Source organism: Peromyscus californicus, unplaced genomic scaffold, assembly GCF_007827085.1.
Source record: "Peromyscus californicus insignis strain IS unplaced genomic scaffold, ASM782708v3 Scaffold_10__1_contigs__length_136768540, whole genome shotgun sequence".
NCBI lineage: Eukaryota > Metazoa > Chordata > Mammalia > Rodentia > Cricetidae > Peromyscus > Peromyscus californicus.
This window is the reverse complement of record NW_026294391.1, coordinates 48,039,979-48,046,446: the sequence shown is the minus strand read 5'-3', so window position 1 is coordinate 48,046,446 and position 6,468 is coordinate 48,039,979. Positions and strand designations below refer to the sequence as shown.

The following is a 6,468-nucleotide window of genomic DNA, read 5'->3' as shown; positions in this document are numbered from 1 at the left end:
TTAACATCTGAGATGAGAATATTATTGCATGTCATTGGCAAAGCTTCAAACATGTTAATACCACTCTTCGGAAAACACTGCCATTCCATTACTTGAGAAACAAAAACTGCTGTAATGATTCATTTAGTTCTTGTGTTAATTAAATTTTAAGTGCTTTGTTTGTTTTGCTTTGTTTGTGTTCACAGTTTCATTGTGCTAGAACTTATCAAGAGTTCAAGGGAGTAGAAAAGAACAAAGCCTAAAAGGCATATTAAGTCCTCCTTGTAATTTTTCCCTTTGCTGAAGCTATGACTCTTTTCCATACTTATTTCATTTTCTGTCCTAGGAGGTTAATTGGTAAGCCTGCCTTTACCTGTCCCTTAGATTTACATAGATAGCAGTAAAATTAAGAGTTGCCAAAGTGTTGGCTTATTTACATATAAATAAGTGCACTTTGAGTTCATACACTTAAGCACCCACACATATGATATAATACAGTTTTTTTTTTCCAGAAACGTATACCACAGGCTACTAGACTCTGTTGTACTACAAGTTCATTGCTCCTACTCATAACATTTGAAACATTAGCAACTTGAAGGAAAACCCTCACAGAATTCCCCCAGATGCCCCTCTAATGTAATAATGTATTCACTATTACTTAAACTGTCTTTCAAAAGCAAGGAGTGGTGGTGCAGCCTTTAATCCCAGAACTTGGTAGTCAGGGGCAGGCAGATCTCTGAATTTGAGGGCAATCTGGTCTAAAGAGAGTGTTTGGGATAGCAAGGGTTACACAGAGAAACCTTTTCTCGAAAAAACAAGAACAATGAAAACACCCTGTCTTTCAAAGTCCCATTTATGCCTTTTAATGTTTACTAAAAATATGTACAAAAATCACCATCAAGCCATGTGAAATTTTATCCTGTAAATATGATGTATATACAGAGAGAGAGAGAGAGAGAGAGAGAGAGAGAGAGAGAGAGAGAGAGAGAGTACATATATAGCTCATAAAGTTGAGGTAAAATCAAATTGCCTGTTAAAATTATTAATCATTTCTTTAATTAAAAGAATGTCATTACCCTTTAAAATTATTTCATTTCCTGAGTAAATTAGTTCTTTTAATTTAATGAAAAAAAGCATCATGTACACATAACAAATAATGTTGAATTAGAACTTTGAAATATACATTTTTTACTAGCCTTCAATATATTGAACTAATGTAAACTTGAAAATAAGGAATGTATTTTTTCCTGGAGCAGTAAACAGCATGGTCATGGAATAAGTTATATCTTTCATGGAAGAAAATCAGTAGTAGTTAAAATTGTACATTAGATAAATAATACAGTTCCTTTTAAGAGATGGTCTTCACTTGTAAAACGTGCTTAGATGCCAATGTATAATTTAAAATCCTCTGGGATTTTCAAATATGGCACATTAAACACCCCCCTCTCTCTCTCTCTCTCCCTCTTCCTCTCCTACTCTCCCTCTCTCCCAAATTAAAGCAAAATTCAAAGCTTCATGAAGAAAATCATTTCAAAACAAAACTTTAACATTAACTGTAGTGAAGACAACAGATAATATCAAGCTTTCTAATAGAAAATATGCAATAGCAGCTTCTCAACAAGATAAAACCACTATTAAAATAATAATTATTCTGTGGATGTTGCATTTTTAACTGACATTTTCTTTGTTTATTTTAGCTTTGAATATTTCACTCACATTCTTACTACATGGTCTATTTGGCTTATTACCTATTTTGATAAAGCAGATGGATTGTAACTAATAATGTTCATATACACATCATTTTTAATTAGTAAATTTAATGGAGAAAAATCCAAAGGTAATACAATATTAAAATTAGTAGAATTAATGTGTTTCTCAATGAGACTTTGCTGTGAAATGTCATTTTGTATGCTGTGAATTTTGTTGCTCTGATTGGTTGATAAATAAAATGCTGATTGGCCAGTAGCCAGGCAGGAAATATAGGTAGGGTGAGAAGACAAGGTGAATTCTAGGAAGAGGAAGGGTGGAGTGAGGTGTCACCAGTCAGATGCAGAGGAAGCAAGATGACAGAACTGAGAAAAGGTACCAAGCCACATGGCTAAACATAAATAAGAATTATGGGTTAATTTAAGTTTAAGAGCTAGTCAGTAATAAGCCTGAGCTAATGGTCATAAAGTTGGTAATTAATAAAAGCCTCTGTGTGTTTATTTGGGTCTGAGCAGCTGTGAACTGGGCGGGACACAGAAAAACTTCCAACTACAATTGGTGTCTCACTGTTGAACATTGATCCACATAGACCTAAGAAAACTTAAGGATTCTAAATCCACATTAAGCTACCTAGTCTCACAGTCTCATGCCAGCAACAGTGCAGACTCATCTCCCTACAGCTGCCTACAAAACAGAGCTGGCTGCCAGCCACCATGAGCTAAGTGGCATGGCTGCAGATTCTCGCTGCAGTACACAGATGCATCTGCAAGCTACGCAGCATAGTGCTTGGTGGATATAACTTTTGCTAGTACAGACAAAAAAAATTAAAAGATTTCTGGGCTACATGCTCATTGATAGAGACATAGACCCACTGCTTCTGAGAGTTGGTGGTATGTATTGCTCCCAGAGCTGGCTGTAAATGTACCGTCACCATATTTGGAAGCTGAGGGGGGTGGAGTCAGCAGCCAAGTAGTTTAGCAGTTTAAAATCTCTCCTGGTCAGAGAAAGATTACAGCTTCACAATAAGTCAGATTTAGATGAAATAAAACTCTAAACAGTTTACAGTATGTGTAAAAATGTATGTAGTCATGGAAGAGAGAGGAAAAGGAGTACATGCAGTTATATAAAGAAATATATAGTTTTAAACAATAAAGTTTTTAAAGAGACAGTAAAAGTAATATAAAAAATGAGCCATGTAAAGATGGAAATCACACAGAGAGTCTGGATTGTGTTATCATTGGGATTTTTAAGTGGAGAAAGACATTTGATTGTAAAAATTGTTGACTAAAGCCCATATATATATATATATGGTATCGGGACTTCAAAGTTTATGTCTAAGGATACGTTACTTTGGAAAAGAAGTTCTGCTTTTGTTTCCACAGAAGATGAGAACCTGTGGAATGCTTACAGGCTAATATGGTTTGATCAAGGAAGACTCCCTGAGAGGCCCAGATGATCCAACATCCAAAAACAGCTTCAAGGCAACTGGCACAGAGAATATAGCATTACAGACTACTCCAGTCAGGACTTACCATAATCCTTAATTTTTCTCAGGATGCCCATTAGATTGCCAGTGCCATCATCTAGCAGGAAGTAGTATGAGAAGCTATGCCCAAATTCCCAAAATATTGTTTATGAATGATTATTTTTATTGAAAGCAGGTTGACTCCCTTTCTAAAGAAGAAAAGGGGATAAAGTCTCTTTCTAGAGAAGAAAAGGTGATAGTATAGATATGACAGGATGAAAGGGTAGAGTAATGAACCTCCTTTTAAAGAGCAGAAAGTTGTTTAAAAATGTTTTACATTGCTATGGATTTTAGTTTATTGATACAAATTTAGAGTTGATTTTGTTATACTATATATATTTCTACTCTCATTTAAGGTATTATGTTTATGTAACTCATTTAAATTGTCATAGATAAATAAGAAATACAGATTAATAATTAGTCTTCTATGATAGTCAAACTTATAGTCATGTTAAGTTTTCTAGGTATACATAGATATATTTCAATTAGGTAAGTAATCTTCAAACACTTCAAAGACCTACAGAATATGACATTTAAAATGTTTTTAAAATTTAGACTTTCTGGACAGTGAGACATGTCTGCTCCTGGCAGCTCCAATCTACTTCAGAGAAGATAATGGGAATTGAAGAATCTCATTATGGAGTTTGCTTTCTTTGTGGCAAAAGTTAGCCACTGGGCAAAAAAAGTGCCCTTGTGTTGACTGATGACAATATGCTGTATAAACTGGACATGCAGAACCCATAGGAAGATGACCACTAAACTTTGCAATACAAAATGATTCTTCAGGTTCCTGCTTCACAGAGGAGACTATGGAAATAGTGACTAAAAAATTCTAGGCCTATAGGCTGAAGATGGATGCCCAATGTTACAAAGGAAATTTTGGTGACTGTCCAGGCAGGCAGCTGTCTCTGTCATTTTCAGAATTTGGGAAGTTGCTTACAATACATTTCTTGCTTACTTAGGTAATATTTTATCCTTCTGAGGTCTTTGATGTAGTTGAAGACTAGTTATAATTTTCCTTGGTTATGATAAAAGATAAATTAGGTATGAAACTTTAGACTTATAAATATAGGATAGATGATAATTTTTTTCTTTAAATTTTGCAAAATACAAATAGACTAGATATTGTAACTGTAATTCTTGCTTGATAACTGGTCTATTATATGCAATTTTACTATGTTAAAGTTAAAACCTTCCTTTTTGATTAGACAGAAAAGGGGAAGTGCTGTGGAATGTCATTCTGTATGCTGTGAATGTGTGTTGCTCTGATTGTTTGATAAATAAAACCTTGGTTGGCCAGTAGCCAGGTAGGATGTATAGGCAGGGCAAGCAGACAAGGAGAATTATGGGAAGAGGAGGGCTGAGTCAGGAGATGCCAGTCAAACACAGAGGAAGCAAGATGACAAGGCAGAACTGATTAAAGGTAACAAGCCATGTGGCTAAACATAGATAAGAATTATGGGTTAATTTAAGTATAAGAGTTAGTCAATAATAAGCCTGAGCTAATGGCCTCTTGTACTTAATGCAAGCCTCTCTGTGTTTATTTGGGCCTGAGCAGCTGTGGACAGGGCAGGGTACAGAAAAACTTCCAACCAAAAGGCTTTGCATTTTCCTTTTCCCCATAGACAACACCACACACAGTCACGAGGGCAGCATAAGAGTGATGGGAAAGAGCCTGAAGGCCTCCTCTTCAATATCAAGAGGGTAGGCAGACCCTGGAGTGTCAATGGGGCAGCCTTAGATCACCTTTGCTTAATAGGCATGGTTAGAGATGAAGAGAGAGTCACTGGTTCCCGCTCCAGACTACCCACTTGGGGTTTACTTTCCTTGACAAGCGAGGCTGTTGGCCATGGCTCGCTTAATGTACTCCACCTGGGCAGCCTTCAGAGTGACCCCAGGGACAGCAGGGGGCACTGTGCCACGAAGTGCTGTGACAGTTGTCATGGCAGTCTCCTCATTGGAAAATTTCTGGGTACAGGCATGGCCTGGGGTGACCATGTTGGGCTTCAGCAATGTGTCTTCCAGATAGACATGGTGGTCACTCAGAGCCTTGTAGACAGCAGCCAGTACCTTCTCAGTTACATACTGACAGTGCTTTAAGTCATGGTCCCCATCAGGGAAGATTTCAGGCTCCACAATGGGTACAATGCCATTCTGCTGGTAGATGCTGGCATAACGGGCCAGAACATTGGCATTTTCCATGATAACAAGGGCTGAGGGACTATGTTTCCCAATCTTTAGCACACAACACCACTTAGCAAAGTCAGATCCATCCTTCATACACTGGGTACAGTTTTTAGACAGCCCATCCAGCCCTTGGGTGGTGGTCTCGCCATTGGTTCCTGCCAGGGGCACCATGCCTTTATCTACCTTAATGCCCACAACACCGCCCTTGGACTTGATAACTTGGGTGAAGGAACAGTGTTTTGTGGAAGAGGATCACCACCCCAAAATGCAGAGATTCACACTGTCATCACCAGTCAGCAGCAGCTGATAGTAGAAGTGTCTGTTCTCTTTGGTGTTCTCAGTGCCCATGGACTGCAGCCACTTGGCAATGCTTCCGGTAGACTCATCTGCAGCCAGGATGCCCTTGCCTGGAGCCACAATTCTATGAGCGATGTCAGCCAGCTCCTTCTTCTGCTCCAGGGTCGGTGCTGGGTATGGGTAGCGCATGGTGCCAGTCTTAGCACGTTCCTGGCACAGGAGGGGGTGGATCTGCCAAGTACAGTGGTGGGTAAGTGAAAGGACTGATGAGCAAATGCAGCTAGAGTCACCAGAACCCTGTTCTGCAGTGAGTTCCAAAAGAATGCAGCCTATTCAGCTTAGGGGGGTCGGGGGGAGGCTTTGCATTTTCTTCTGTTATACATCACCATACTACAGACTGCTCTTTGGAATAGAAGGTAAATGAATAGCAAATAAATTTTTATCTACACATGATAGTATTTTTCTTTTGTCCATTGAGTCATTTGGGTTCTTTCCTATTTCTTTTACAAAATTGGGTGTATGCTTCATTGATTTAGGAACTTGTCATCTATAGATCCTTTCACTTTTCCTTTAAGCATGCATTAAAGTCAAATAGGTTCTGAGCAGTCTTTCATCTACATGACAGTTATTATTTGTTCCTGTTATCCCAAGCCAATCAAATTGTCATCTTTGCATTAAGAGTTGAGTTTTGCTCAGAACTCTTTACACCCCTACTTGTAAGTTCAATAAAAGTTGGAAAAGTTTTGAAATGACTTTTGACTGCTGAATCTCAG

General features: G+C 38.1%; 1 pseudogene; it reads right to left on the bottom strand.

The window, feature by feature from the left end:
* Positions 1 to 4,963: 4,963 nt before the first annotated feature.
* Positions 4,964 to 5,887, bottom strand: LOC128114842 (fructose-bisphosphate aldolase A-like; annotated as a pseudogene).
* Positions 5,888 to 6,468: the final 581 nt, after the last annotated feature.